A 13,361-nucleotide genomic window follows, 5' to 3' on the forward strand; every position below is an offset into this window, starting at 1 on the left:
GATGTGCAGGTATGCAGGCTCTATGGCTTCCTCATCCTCCTCATCGACTTCAGTGATTGTGGCTACTCGTACTTTGACAGGTGGTTCTAACATGGGTGGTTCATGCAGAGGATGAGTGGGAGGGTAGTACTTTTTGACATGACTGCCATTGAAGAAGCCTATTCCCTCACCGTCTAGAGTTTCAAGCTCGACGTTGCTTGTTCGACTGATTGCACGAACTTTGAAAGGTCCAAGACCCTTAAACTTGATTTTTTGTTTATGCCCCTTAACTGAGTATAGGAGCACTAAGTCGCCCTATTTGAAGTCGCGTTGCTTGACGTGCTTGTCAAACCAGCTCTTGCATCGTGCCTTTTCACATATGAGCGCATGAGCGGCTAGAAGGCGAGCCTCCAAGAGGTGTTCGAGTTCAACTAGGTGTTGCATCCATGCCTCCTTTCCTTCCCATCATTCCTGAAGTGCTATTCTCACGCTAGGCACAAAGAATTCTACAGGGAGAATTGCTTTGGTTCCATACGTCAACCTAAAGGGGTTCTGGCCGACAACCATTTTATAAGCTATGTGGTAAGCCCACAAGGCTGCCCATCAGCTTGTTATCCCAATCGCTCGCTGTGCGAGGCAGAGACCACCTTGGTTAAGATGTTGACAAGAATCTTATTCGTGGATTTTTCCTAGCCGTTTGCTTGAGGGTAGTATAGAGAGGATTTCTGATGGATAATTAGGAAGGTGGATAGGAGGTGTGCTATCACTTCATTGATGAAGTGCATGCCCTAGTCACTGACTAGTTCGATGGGGAAACCGAATCTTGAGTTCACTTGCTCCCACAAGAACTTGGCAATCGTTCGAGCATCATTCTTTCTTGTTGCTCTCGCCTCTGCCCATTTCGTTAGGTAGTCTGTGGCCACAATGATATATTTGGCTTGCGAATACTACGCAGTGGGGCTGATGGGTCCTATGAAGTCGATTTCCCATTTTTCAAAGGGTTGTCATGCAATGATTGGGGTCAACTCCATTTGATCCTTGCGAATTGGGACCTTTGTCATCTGACACTAGTCACAATGCTTAACAAATTGGATTGCATCATGAAACATTGTTGCCCACCATAGTTGAGACTGCAGCACCTTGCGGGCCGTCATGTCTCTGCTAAAGTGTCCACTAGCAATTTCACTGTGTGCCTCTGAGAGCACGTTGTGCATCTCATGCTCACACATGCATCTGTGCAGCAATCCATCTTGCCCTATAGGTGATACAATTGGTCTGCTATCAACTAGTAGGGTTGGATCTTGGGAATGAGTCGCCTCAATCTTGCCTTCTCTATCGGGCGTTCAGGTAGTCTGTGCTCAAGCACTTGGACTATGTCATTTGCCCAATATAGCGTTAGATTGACCTTGAATAAATCTCTCTCGGCTGGAGAGGTTAAAGAGATGGGCGTCTGGCCATTCATCGGCAATGCCTTCTCCAACGGCTTCTCTTGTGGGGATGTGTGACATATGATTATCCATGTAGTGCTGTTTTCCCTTCTGTACAATAACGGAGAAGTCAAACTCCAGAAGCAGAAGGAGCCACCAAGATATGCATCCTATAGCATAAGGTTTATTCACTAGATATAGCAAGGCTTGATGGTCCACAAAAAAGATAAAGGGTGTAGCCAATAGATAATGCCGGAACTTCTTCATAGTAAACACCATGGCCAATCCCTCTCTTTCTATCATTGAGTAGTTCATTTCCGTCTCAGTGAGTTGTCTGCTAGCAAAGCTCACTGGATAGTCTAAGTTGTGCTTGTCAGGTTGGCACAACACTGCCCCCACAACAAATTTGGAAGCATCGATATGCACGTGGAAGGTAATGGTCCAATCTGGGGCTCGTAGAATTGGTGCTGTGGTTAGAGCCTTCTTCAACTCTTCATATGCTCGTTGGCATGCTTCAGTCCATTCAAAGACAATCAGCAACTTATATAAAGGTCTGGCTATCAATGCGTAATTCAGCACAAACCGCCGATAGTATCCCGTATGGCCTAAGAAGCATTGGACTCCCTTGTAGTTGATTGGGGGTGGAAGGTCAACAATAACCTTGAATTTCAAGAAGTTAGTGGCAATGCCGTTCTTCAACACCACGTGGCCTAGGATGCATCCATGCTTCACCCAAAACTGACATTTCAAGGGGTTCAAGGGGGGATGATATAGGCGACACCGCTCAAAGACTGCTCGGAGTTTGTTTAAGTGTTCTATCTAGGTCGAGTGAACGCAGAGGTCATCGACAAAGACTTCCAAATATTTGCGAAGCATGTCTTTAAATATGGTGCACATGAGGTGTTGGAAGGTGGCAGGGGCATTAGTCAACCCGAAAGGCATGACTATGTAAGCAAAGATGTCCCACTTGGTGGCGAAGGCTGTCTTATGCCTATCGGCAAGATGCACTTGCACCTGATTGTATCCTGAGAAGCCATCTAGAAAACTGTAGGCATCCTTGCCCGCCACTCTTTCAAGCATGTGCTCGATGTATGGCAATGGATAATTATCCCTTTTAGTAGTAGCGTTCACCTTCTTGTAATTGACGCATACTCTAATTTTTCTGTTTTTCTTCATCACGATGACTATGGGTGATACCCAGTCCATGTGCTCAATTTCATAAATGAATCCCGCTCTCATTAGCTTATCAATCTCTTCCTTGAGAGCATGAGCATGCTTTGGATTCATTGGGTATGGTCGCTACTTCACGAGTGTTGCATCTGGTGTCATGGGTATATTATGAGTCATTACACTTGGATCTATTCCTTTAAGCTCTTCCAAGGACCAAGTGAATACATCTATGTACTCTCACAAGAGAGCGACAAGACTCGTTTCTTCTTTCTCAGTCAAGTCATTGGCAATGAAGGCTGGTCGGGGTGTCTCCCCTTCTTGGGCTAGGTTCACCTCCTTGACCTTGGCTGGTCCCTCGATTGGTTTGCTCGTTTGCCCTTACTGTTTGGCACCCAACAGGATCACTACCCTATCTCCTTTCTTGAATTTTGTAAATCTTTTAGGGAGGTCCCACGGTTTTTGTTGTTCGTCTATTCGTGTGTCCTTGGGTTGTTTCGCCCTTTCCTGCTTCAATCGTCTGCGCCTTAGGTGGATGGGTAGGTCCCTGTTGGTGCGTTGGGTCTTGGGTAGCCTAGGTATTTCTGGGTCGCTATTCGAACTTACCTTCGACTCAGAGTTGAACTCGCCGTCTTCACTAAGAGAGGTGGTCTCCCCTGGTGGTCGCAGCTCAGATGGTGATTCTGTCCTAAGCACTGGTGTCGCTCTCGATTGGGCTAGACCTGCTTGCTCAAGGTCTATGGCTCCTACGTGTTCTAACCAAGCGCGATCACAATCCATGCGCATGACCCCTCACTCTATTCTGAAGACACTCTTTTTCTGTGGTTTGGAGTCTGTCAATATTTGTTCTATTTCATGTCCCTCAGTGTCATATTCTACGGTGTCTATCTCACCCTCACTTTCGTCACTGAAGGATTGGCAGTCTTCATACTCGTTATCAGAGTCCTCTCTGTGTCAGACTGCTCGTCGTCTCCTAGGGCTTGGTATATCTCTTGTCATTGATCAGGGACTAGGGCCAAGTTGTACATAAGGTATAAGTCATGCATCCTGGTCCATTGCCACTTGGATTTGCCTAAGAGATCCTGGAGTGGTTTGAAGTTTGCTGCTGGATTGTTAGCTAGCTTGTCCGTTAGGTATTCCAGAACCTCCTATAGTTCTCTTTTGTTGCTTGGCACTTGGAAGGTGATGGACTTAGGTCTCCCATGAAGGGTTCCTGCTATCATGCAAACTGGTATGGAGGGTGTGCCGTCAAACTTGCTCATCATCTTGATGGCTTGCTCATATGCCTCATGATCCAAGAATGGCAGGTCGACTATAGCAAGGACATGCATCCAATCTTGCTTATCCTCTGGGCATGGGATATACTTGGTCAAGGGCCCATAAGACTTATTAGCTTGAGCGTTACCCTTGAGCATCACGAAGATGGCATCCAAGTCGATTGGTGAGGTTTTCCAAGTGTCCATCTCTACCCTCACAGCTTCCATTCTATTGCCTAGGAAGATCAAGCCATTACCCCAATCCTCGATAACTCTGGCATTGCACATCTAGGGTCGGCCTAACAAGATATCGTAGTCCACCCCCTTCATGACTATAAAGTCAACAGAGAATTGGACACCTGCGATTTTCACTAGCCAGTTTTTAAGTACCCAAATGGCTTCACTCTCATGCCATTTGCTAACGTGACATTAAACCGAGCGGTCTTGATAGGTGGGTTTCCCCAAGTCTGAAGTACTGCATTAACCTCAGCTCCCGTGTCTACGATCCCCTTTCTCATTGTATCGCCTAAGGCTAGGATTGGTAACACTGCATGCATCTCGGTGCCTTCCTAGAAGGCATTAACGTGCAAGGACTTTGGCACAGAGTACAGTGTTAGACTCAGTATTTGTGTTTTTTCATCGTGGTTGTGTAGATCAACACTTGTTCTCGTGACCCCTCAACCCACAGCTTCAGGTCTTGCCATAGGGTGGGATGTTGCTTAAGCAGGTATCTTAGGCTTAACATCACAGGGGTGGTCACTAGTGTGGTAAGGAGGTCATTGGCTGCTCGTCTCTATTCTAAACTGGATTGTTTTGGCCAATGGCTATGATTGATTTGCGGGCCTACAGCATCAAGGCTTGGCCTAAGCGGTGCTACTTGTGGTGCGATCGCATCTCCTGACTTTGGTCGAGGGGGTGAGACTAGCATGCTTATGCTGGGGAGATCATCAATCTCGTCCTCTAGGATGGGTTCGGCGTCCCTTAAGTGCTCTTGGGCCTCTTTCACCTAGTCCTTCACTTTCTCTATGGGCTCTAGCTGGCGCTTCGGATGCGAGTATTCCCCTACCTTGGCACTTCCCTTTTCGACCGTCTTAGGGGCTGAAGTTTCTGCCTCTGCATCCGTGACCTTCTTCCAACAGGTAGAGTTGTAGCACTCTCAGTTTTTAGTGTAATCTTAGCTTTCGACCTCTTCTTTCTCCGCCTGCGGCTCTTCCTCCCTATCGAGGCTACATCGAGGTTGCTAGGTCCTGGTAGTGATATGCCGGCCTGCTTCGCGTCTGGGTACAGGTCATGACCCGCAATGGGATAGGTGTGGCCTTCCCATCAAGGTTCTTGACACCAAACAGCCCCAATGGGACAGATGGCACATTGGCTGAACTTAAAGAAGGTTTCCGCTTTGGCCAATCAACGAAAAGATGGGTGATTCTGCACTCAACGCACCTTAGGTCAACTTTGTCTCTGTTCTACTGCACCCTCTCAGGGAAATGTGATGAGACATGCCCTGGGTGACCACAAGCCCAACAGATGATTGGATCCTACATCTGCCCTCCTAGGCCTCTACCTCGTCCTCTCCCTAACGCCATCACCGGTACTGGTTGATGGTCCATAAGGACTGCGTTGTCCTCGTCGTCGTGAGAGACATAAGGGTATAAGTAAGTCTCTTCCTCATTTGGCTCTTCCATGTAGTGGACTGGAGCGTCACTCAGTGGATGGGTCACGTAAGGACTAGGTGGTCTAGGTATGCCTGTAGGGTTTATGCCCACCCTAGGGACAGCCGGCTTAATGTCATTAGGCGCAGGAAGGGCCAATGGGGCTCCCCTTTCGAAGAGTGGTTGCGGTGTGTTTGCTAGGTAGGACTGGCCGTATGGTTGCAAGTACGAAAGTCTTCTCGACAATCTGCAATACACAATGCCGTGACCGAACCTGCCGCAGTTAATGCAAGGTCTCGACCGAGGGTCTTGACACTCGACTGGCAAATGGTTTCCGCCACAGTACACACATTGGATGTGTGGGCGCGTTGGTCGTCTCAACATGTCTTGCAGCTTGGCTATCTCCATCTTGACATCAGCCAAGTCTTGGTTCGTCTCGGTGGCTTTCCCCTTATCTTAGGATGATGGGGCTGGTCATTCACTAGAGGCTGACGCTCTCTCTGAACTTCGCGAGTTGGTTTCTTCTGAGTTGGAGCTCTTGGAGCTCTGCTCTTTCAGCTGATCGTCAACTCTGATGGCTTCCTCAAAAACCCTAGCTCTCACTGCAAGCTCGAGTTGCCTGCCAAGGCCTTATACAGTTCCTCGTTTTGAATTCCATTGATGAATATAGTTGAAACTGCTCTTTCACTTGGTCATTCGCCCATAGGGATTCTCTTGAAGAGACTCCTCACATGGGTTATGTAATTGCAAATGTCCTCCTTCTCTTTCTGCTTGACATTCATCAGTCATACTAGTAGATTGTTGGAGTATCTAGGCTCGACAAATCTCTTGATGAAGATATTCTTGAGGCCATTGAAATTTGCTTGCTCTATGGCATCTAAGATTGTATACCAAGTCCTACCCTTGTCACCTAAGCAGAGCCCAAATGCTTGAGAGCGCTAAGTTAGGTTGCTGAGGCCGTTGGCTTCACAAACTTGCTCGAACTACTCTACAAAGTTGTATGGATCGTCGTGGGTTGGTACTTGTCAAGCTGCTTTGCGACTATTGGGATTTTAGACTGGCTCTTAGAGCCTTGGGTTGCTCCTAAGAGATGTTGCCAATGTTGTGGTACTTTGCTCTACTGCGGTGTTGTCTAGCAGTCGCTTCATGAGAAGCTCGCTCAACGTTAAGTCTCTTTCTAGGGCTCTCTTGTGATTCATTCGGTTTCTATCGGCTAAGTTCAGCACTGCACCTCACGCAACTCCATGCTTTGCCTTTGGCTCCTAGCCTGCTGGTCTCTATTGTATTCGACTATGCTTTGCAATGCTTTGTGGGCTAGCTTTCTCTCTTCTTCTAAGTCTACGATGATAGCATCTGTTGCTCATAATGAATGAGTAAATTTATATTAATGTTTATATGGATGCTCGAGGTGCCTAATGTAGAATGCATCTGTAAGGATTGACCACGTGTACATGGAGCCATGCTACCAGCTTATATAGTAGTGTTAATAAGGTTTGAAAAGAATCACTTTTAACTTTTATGTATGACAATGAGAGAGAGAGAGAGAGAGAGAGAGAGAGAGAGAGAGAGAGAGAGAGAGAGAGAGAGAGAGAGAGAGAGAGAGAGAGAGAGAGAGAGAGAGAGAGAGAGAGAGAGAGAGAGAGAGAGAGAGAGAGAGAGAGAGAGAGAGAGAGAGAGAGAGGACCAAATGCACACTTTTATCCATTGTATTAATATGGTGCCTTTATAAAGCATTCATGAAACTTGTGTGGCTTGAGTAGCCAAATACCAATTGTGGATACTCCAAGGATAGTAAAGTGATTGTGCACCAAGGGCATATATGGGCCTCTTACATGCACCTAAACAAGATAATAAGACACATGTTAGCCATGAAGCTTATGTAGGCGTCAATGGCACATCCACAAGCCATAGATGTCACAAATGTTTAAAATGATTCCTAAATTGATATTATTGTTCATTATTTAGAACTTTTTTAATGTGTTAATTTTGTTTGTAAAAAGGTTAAATTTAGCTTTCTTATAGCCATAAGTATGTATGTGTGTATGCATGCATGCATGCATGTATGTATGTATGTACGTATGTATGTATGGACTAATTGTATGTAACTATGCACATAAACACATATATATGTATATGTAAGTTAAACATACAAATTATTATTCTTAGCATATTCATTTTCCCAACACAATTTGTATCTCTTGGAATGTTTATTTTTACATACCATGCAATGGATATTATTTTATTGGAATTTATTTACAAAATAATGGACTACCTCAGTAGCTGTGGGCTGCAGGCTTGTACAAGTAGTTTATGCACACACTCTCATGTAATTTGTTAGTATTTTTATAGAAGTTTGATTGTGATCAATGTAAATATGGATTGGAAATATATTTCAATCGATGGAAATATTGAACAATGTATATTTTGATCAAGAGCTTGCTTTGCAATTCAACTTAAGACCCTAGAGATAGTCAAAGTAAGGTATAGGTGCAATCTATTCCCACCCAAGCTCAGATGGACTCTCAATCTCTCTGGCCTCATCTCACCTCAATACTTCTGTTGGAAGGGAGGGTTCAAACTCATCCATCCCATTTACATTCCTCCTCCCATAGCTCCCCCTCTGCGTGTCACCTTGAACTAGAGATGGAGAATCCAATTAGGCAAAAAACAATGGGAGTTCAAATTTAAAAACATTTGGAGTTTGGATATAGCCCCAAACCACCTCTACTCATATGGCTCATTTTACATGAGGTAGTATGGACATGGTATAAATTCGCTAAACAATTCTAGGATTTGGACTGTGATGTAGATGTCAAAGAACTATTGAGGACTTACGACATCTTTCCTTAATTGTCATGCAAATAAGCCTATCCTTGACCCCCTGATTAAGGCTTTAAGTTGTTTCCCTTTATGGAACCAACTTTTTTGGGGTCAGACAATAGATGTGTTATCCATTGTTGGGAAAATCAGAGCCGAGTTTATTTGGCTAGTGTGAAGGCAAAGGAATACCATTTTACATGTAGAGGGTTGCTAGACTATTAGTATGAATAGTTGGTTTTCTGATGTCTATGTGCAAGAATGAAGGACATGGCACACCTTAACAAGAGTATGGAAAAATAAGGTAGTTGTGCTTCAAGGATGCCACACTAAGCTATGAAGATTTGATAGCCTAAGGCAAGGAAAACCCCAACACACTATCTCTCTGACGAGTGAAAGAGAGAGAGAGATTTATAAGTTGAAAGTATGGCCCCAAAACAGAGGGTGACACGCACCAATGGAAATCCCACATTCAACAGTGGAGCCGGTGCATGTATGGAAAGATTGTGGGGGTAGCTTGATCTACTTGAAATTTCAAGACTAGACTTTAGTTATATGGTTGTCTTAGAGAGTCATTATATTCGCATTCCCAAGAAACCACACTTGGATGTGATGAGACACATTGTGCTATGCTAATCAAACATGGTTTTTTAAACAGTCCAATAGAGCACCACCTTGTATGTCAAGAGGGCAGGTGGTGTAGTTTTGGTGCTTGTCTTGTATGTACACAATTCATTACTCAATAGGCCATTCGAGGAGCATATTTACTAAATTGAATACCAAGTTATGTTTATCATTTGAGATTATTGTTTTGGATCTCTTGCATCATTAGTTGGGTGTTCAATTTAAGCAGTGTGATGAGAGCATCACTTTATGTAAGATGCAAGACATTGAGACATTCTTATGCCATTTCAACATTGAGAATTGTAAGCTAATTGCTATGCATATGGAGACATTGGATGATTAGCTAGTTCCTGTGTGACCTGTAGGCTTGCACTTAGCTAGTGTAGTATTAGATAGCTTGCCAGATTGATCGATTGGTCATAGATAGAAATTTTCATATCGTAGCTATAGATGTCCTTACATACACGCTAGATTTCGTGGTTACTTGTTACCTCGGGTGGCCTTTTGACACCTACGCCATTGCCTCCATGCACTAGTTGGGTTACTACGTCTTCATAGACATTATATTGCTTAGGAGTTCGCACTAGCTACATACGTCCATCGACAATCCATAAACATTGGCGCTACTATCAAAAATGAGTACCTAGACTAGCATGATACCAACAGTCGCATGCACTTCTTTACATGTCCAGGATTCTGCTAGGTTCCAACATAGCGTATCTATAGATTTTTAGTTGTGTTGGATTTTCAATAGGCTTGGAAAACCTACCGTGTGTCCATAAAGTAGTAGGTTTGCATGGCATGAGTGTTTCGGAGTGCATTGCATGCTGAATCCATCATGTTTGCATGTTAGATTGTGTTTTTTTATTAGACTTCATTTTTGCATTTTTTAGCTTTGTTTTTTTGTTTTCATAAGAGTAGTTAGTAGAAATTCATGTCATGCATGCCATCCACCCAAAATTGGGATCACATTTGAGCACATAAGGGGCACACATGGTGCTGTGCTTATATTGAGAGTCATTGGTGGATTCCCACACACATAGTCGGCTCACCTGAGAATTGATGACACATGTATACCTTCACAGTAATTTGGAAACCGACATGGTCATATGTTATATCGGATGAGAAGTAAATGCAACCACATAAAATTTTGTGTTCGTATATACACTATTGATGCATGTGTTCTACCCACCCATCAGAGCCATAGGCACCCAAATCGTCCACATCCATCATACAAAACATGGACAAGGCTGCTTGAACTCGGACAGCCATACCCTCTAGAAAAAAATGAACAGGTTGCCTTAAGTCATATGCCATAAACACTGGCTAGGCCACCTTCCTTAACACTGGCGGTGCTACCCCATATATTGAAATGGAAAGACTACTGACTTTGAAACACTGGGGCCGCCCATAAGGCCATAGGCCAACCGGCAAAGTTGTATGGACCAAAACGATGGGTCCATCCAGAGAACCACAGCAATGTCGTAGGCTAGAGCCATAAGGAAGCAAGGGAGGAACACCCATACAATCACGGCAGCACAGTAGACATCAAAACGGTGAGCACTGCCCATAATTGAATGATAGTGTCATAGGGCCATAAGCAACACTGTAAGCAGCCACCAGTCGATGGGCTATAGAAAAGCATAGGAAGGGATACCCAACATCATGGTAGTGCCATTTTTGGGTAGCCACGATAGTGCCATCCTTCAGCAAACGGCAGAGCCGTGGGAAGAGAAATTGGCAGTACTGTCTCGGCCATACACTGACAGTGCCATTACACCATACATCGGCATCGCAGCCTCTGGCAGCGTCGTCACACCACATACACCAGCAGCACCGTCATAGCATTCTCTGGCATACACCATGACTACGCCGTCTTTGGACAACCACGGCATAGCCATACCACATCAGCACTGCATACATAGGGTTGTACAAAGGAGGGCCATAGGCCACAGTTGTGGCATCCTTGTGCAACCGGTAAGGAAGTAGGTAGAGCATTCGAAGGGCCACCATGACAGGGTTGCACCAGCTTGGCCATGCCACGAAAGGGCCACGCGCTTCTCATAGTATTGCCGTTTTTACTCAAGGCAAGGGCCACTTTAAGATAAAGGCAAGGGCAGCACCATATGCATATAAACGGTAGGGCCATTGGCTCATAAGATGACACGATCATATGTATGTAAAGCAATGATGACACACAGTGTGCTAGTGGCCACCTATTTAAGAAGGGCACTCATGCCATACGGCAAGGTCATCAACCCAACTAGGGCACCATAGCTACACGAAAGGTAGAATATCTTAGGGTAAAGAGAGGAGAGATGCCAAATTTCTAATCCACTAAGAAAAGGTTAGTACATAATCTAGAAGTATATAAATATCAGTGACAACATATTGAAGGTGCTAGGTCCAAATAAGTGATCAAATCAACCCAATATAGGGTAATTGCACCGAATATATATCAAGAGAGCATGTACATGAAGTGGTAGCACTCTTTACATGTTACTTATATCTAGGTCTATGGACTATGTTTTGGCAATGGCTATAGTACCACATGTATTGTTATTGTATCGTCGCCTCGGGCACATGTCATTAAAGGGAATAAAAATGCTTACTCATTTGCAATATCTTCCATCCCTTGACTATAAGTGTTTTGATTCTTGTGATCATTGCCTTTATGGTAAACAAACCTATAGTTCACATAAGAAGTTTGGCATTATGTGCATAGGTGAGCTTCTCATTCTGATATTTGTGGATCTATACCCTGCAAGTCATTAGGTGGTGCAAAGTATTTTGTTACTTTCATTGATGATTATTCACATAAGGTTTGGGTATACCCCATAAAGTAGAAATTGGAATTCTTGGCTACCTTTCAATGTTGGCTTCCTTTTGTTGAGATCTAGTTTAGGTATAAGCTAAAATGACTACTCTCTGACAATGGGAGGAATATGTCTCTAAAGATTTTGAGAATTTTTATGATGAGAGGGGTATTAAGCGTCAGTTGATTTCCTCATATACCCTATCCCAAAATGGTATGGCTGAGCGCATGAATAGGACAATTCTGGAGTTTGTAGTATGCTTAGCCAGCAAGCTTACTACAATACTTTTGGGTTGAGGTAGTTAGTACCACCATACATTTGATTAATCGATCCCCATGCACTACTCTTGATTGTCACATTATAGAGGAGGTATGGTCTGGAAACCCTCCATCATATGCTCATTTGCATATCTTTGGTTGTGAGGCTTTCTGCCATGCTTCCAAGGACAATCGCAATAAGCTAGATCATAATTCCATGAAATGTATCTTTCTTGGTTATAGGGATGCAAGTGAGATGGGCCATCACCTATGGAATCCATAGGCTCGAATGGTCATCTGTAGCCATGATGTTCTTTTCCATGAGGAGAAAATGCATAAGCAACTTGAGTAGGTCATTGAGGTACATAGGATAATCATTCAAGAGGAGCCTCTTGTTACTATACAGCCAACTAGACAACTTGCAGTAGTAGCTGATAATCTAGTAGCCGAATACCATGATGTTACACAGAAGGTACATATCCCATAGTCTATTTTGCAGTGGTCTACTAGAGATAGACATCAACTTAATTGTTTTACGCCCTCTATGAATTATGTTATGGTTTCAGATGTTGGCGAGCTTCTTACCTAAGATGAGGCCATGCACAAAGGTGATAGTTACTCTTAGGAGAGGGCCATGCAATCAGAGTATGCCTCACTACAAAAAAATCATACATGGGATTTGGTTCCTTTTCCAGTAAAAAATGTGCTTTTCCATGCAAGTGGGTATACAAGTTGAAAAGTATCCCTCGATGCCCCAAGTCAACCTATAAGGCCAAATTGGTTGCTAAGGGTTTTGAGCAGGAGCATGGTATTGACTTCCATCAAGTCTTCTCTCATATTGTCAAGATGACTATCCTACGCTTGGTTTTGGCTTTGGTCGTACAGCTCGATGTGGACCTCCATCAGATGGATGTCAAGATAGCTTTCTTACATGGGGACTTTTGAAATGGCAGCATTCATAGTGCAACGAGAGGATGCGCCATCAAAACTACATGCATTCAGCCTCTGATGCGAGACGAGGCTAAGGAGTGGTACGATGCTCTTCAAGCTCTATCACTCAAGGTGGTTGGGATGCTCTTACCAATGCCTTCCAAACAAGGTTTGTAGTAGGTGAGTCTACTAAGCAATTATGGGACCTGCTCAATGCTAACCCACCTTGAGCAGACATCCCTATTTGATTGCACAACTTATGAGGTGAAGTTTATCTCTATATGGAACAAGTGGGGAGCGGCCATTGGTGGAGTCAACCCAAATTTCATTAAGAAGACGAGGTTTTTGAATGCTCCATCCTCTATTGAGAGCCAAGGTCAATTCTAACGGACATAATATACGACTAGCGTTCCTGGCGCGCTTCGCGCGCAAGGAACGC

Source organism: Lygodium microphyllum, chromosome 28 (genome assembly GCF_053477565.2).
Source record: "Lygodium microphyllum isolate KBCC chromosome 28, Lygodium_microphyllum_v1.1.10, whole genome shotgun sequence".
Classification (NCBI taxonomy): Eukaryota; Viridiplantae; Streptophyta; class Polypodiopsida; order Schizaeales; family Lygodiaceae; genus Lygodium; species Lygodium microphyllum.